Source organism: Ailuropoda melanoleuca, unplaced genomic scaffold (assembly GCF_002007445.2).
Source record: "Ailuropoda melanoleuca isolate Jingjing unplaced genomic scaffold, ASM200744v2 unplaced-scaffold9096, whole genome shotgun sequence".
NCBI classification, from domain to species: Eukaryota; Metazoa; Chordata; class Mammalia; order Carnivora; family Ursidae; genus Ailuropoda; species Ailuropoda melanoleuca.
In genome coordinates, this window is record NW_023254543.1 from 7,225 (window position 1) to 9,895 (window position 2,671).

The window sequence follows — 2,671 nt, forward strand, 5'->3', positions numbered from 1 at the left end:
GCGAGAGGAAGGTGATGACTGGCTCACCTCTGTCCAGTGCCAAAACTTCCCCCTGAGGACACTAATAAGAGTTTGGAAACATTTTACCTCTTGTTCCGTGGCTTTTACACAACTAGCCAATCAATGTTATAATTTAACCCCACTGTCTTACAGTTCAAGAGCTGGCTTAATCTTATAAAGACGAGGAAGACAGAGAGGGTACCGGTGAGGCTCAGCAGGAGTGAAGGGGTGGTGGCCATGAGCAATCCACATGGGAACAGAACTCCCTTCAAGGATGGCAGAGTTTTGCCAGGTCTGGGGAGAGCAAGAAGAAAACCTGACCTATGTTTTCTTTGCAATGAACTAACTGTCCATTCCTCTGCAGTCAAAACATCTACCACTACTATCAGGGCAAGCTGCTAGAGACAGCACAGGATTTAGAGAAAGAGGGCATTAAAATACATGTATAAGAAAGCAATGAGGGGGAGAAGGTAGTTAAAAAGCACCAATTTACAGCTATAAAAGAAATTAATCCTGTGGATGGAAGGCCCAGCACAGTGACTACTATTAACACGGGGCCTTTCTAGCCCGGGCCCCAGACGTAGCAGCCACCGAGAAGCATATTGCCATTTGTGCAGTCCTTTTCAAGGAGGGAGTGATGGTGGCCAAGAAGGATGTCCACATGCCCAAACACCCTGAGCTGGGAGACAAGAATGTGCCCAACCTTCACATCATGACGTCCATACAGTCTCTCAGATCATGAGGCTATGTAAAGAAACAGTTTGCCTGGAGGCATTTCTAGTCCTAGCTTACCAACCAGCATATCCAGGATCTCTGTGATTGCCTCCACCTGCCCCCTGAGATGGTGCCTGCCACTCCGCACCCCAGCTGTCCTAAGGCTGGCAGACCACAGCCCAAAGGTCTGGAAGGAGAGCAACCTGCAAGACCTACAGGAGGCAAAGCTGACAGACACCCTTACCGACAAAGCACTGTGCCCCCTTGGTGCTGACGAGAGAGCTGAGGCTGGGACTGGCTCAGCAACTGAATACCAGTTTAGAGGCGGATTTGGTCATGGGCGTGGTCAGCCACCTCAGTAAAGCTGGAGAAGATTGTTGTGTGTTGAATAAATCTGTAGCAATAAATAAATAAATAACACTGTATTATATATTTGGAAGTTACTGAGAGAGTAGATCTTAGAAGTTTTCCCCACAAGAAAAAAAAATTTGTAACAATGTGTTGTGGTGATGGATGTTAATTAAACTTATTATGGTGATCATTTCCCAGTATCCACAAATATGGAATCATTATGCTGTACATCTGAAACTAACATAATGTCAATTAAATCTAAATTTAAGAAGGAAGGAAGGAAGGAGAAAAGGGGAAGGGGAGGGGGAAGGAAAGGAAAGGAGAGGAAGAAGGAAAGGATGAAAGAGAAAGGAAGGAAGGAAGAAAGGAGAAAGGGAAGGGAAGAGAAAGGAAGGGAAGAGAAGAGGAGGGAAGGAGGACTGAGGGAAAAATGCTTCATAAAGCACATGGATGTGCCCAAGTGGCTTCAGCACAGAGCCCCGAGAGCTGGGAGACCCTCCTTGAAGGAGTAGACTCTTCTCAGGATGCCTTCTTCCATCTTCATCCTTATTCAGGGAATTAAGGTGTGGCCATCAGGAGTGGTATTCTTGTTTCAACTAATAATTTCAGAAGATGTTAAGGTTCCCTCACCTTCTCAAAAGATGGCCAAAATTTCATTTCGTTGAACAGTTGTTCATGGGTACCTTCTCTTTGTGTAGAATCCTCTCTGCTCTTCTCCTGCTCATCCTGTAGACTCGGCTAAGGTTCCACCTCCCTTGAGAAAGCCTGGACTGCTCCCCACAGGTCAGAGACAAGCACCTCTGGTATGTGCCCCACAGCATCCCAAACCTCCCTAACTAGAAGTATTGCAATAGCTGCTCTTCTCTCTAGGGAAACCATTCCTTCCAGAAGGGCAGTGACCAAGCCCCTCAGTCAAGGCCTGACTCATTGTAGGCATGTGACAAATACTGGTGGAATGAATGTGTATGCACTACTGAACAGTACTATCCCTGGCACTATGGAAATAGAAAGATGAATTCTTTCTCTGAGCTCAGGGTCAAGCAGCTAGGATGAGAAAGAGTAAGCAAATACACACTGGTTATTATATGCCAGGCACTGCTTGAAGTGCATTGCACGTATTAACTCATCTAATCCTCACTGTGACCTTACAGGTAGGAACTACCGTTAGCTGCATTATACAGATAAGAGAATTGAGGCAGAGAGCTTCTCACCTAAGCTCCCACAGCTAGTAGGTGGCTGACACAGGGTGTAAGCCTAGGCAGCTGGCTCCTGAGTCCAAGTCCTNCAGGGTGTAAGCCTAGGCAGCTGGCTCCTGAGTCCAAGTCCTTCCCCATTTAGCTGTGTTGCCTCTTAGGTCCCAAATTAAGACAATCCACAGTATGAGTCACACCCACCCTTTGCGTAAAGTGAGGTACACAGTGCTCAGGGAGACAGGAAAGAAAAAGGAAATTTCTGATATCAGACCTTAGCAGCACCCTCTGTCCCCTTTTTCCTCCCTGCCCCCAACCTTATAGATTCTGCAAACAACCAATTTGGGAACCAAGTTCAAAGTTTCAGAACCTAGCAACACCTGATCAAACTCGGTGCCCCAAAATTTAAATGGGAA

General features: G+C 46.5%; 1 pseudogene; it reads left to right on the forward strand.

The window, feature by feature from the left end:
• The first annotated feature begins 566 nt into the window (after positions 1 to 566).
• LOC117800918 lies at positions 567 to 1,076 on the forward strand (annotated as a pseudogene).
• The last annotated feature ends 1,595 nt before the right edge of the window (positions 1,077 to 2,671 follow it).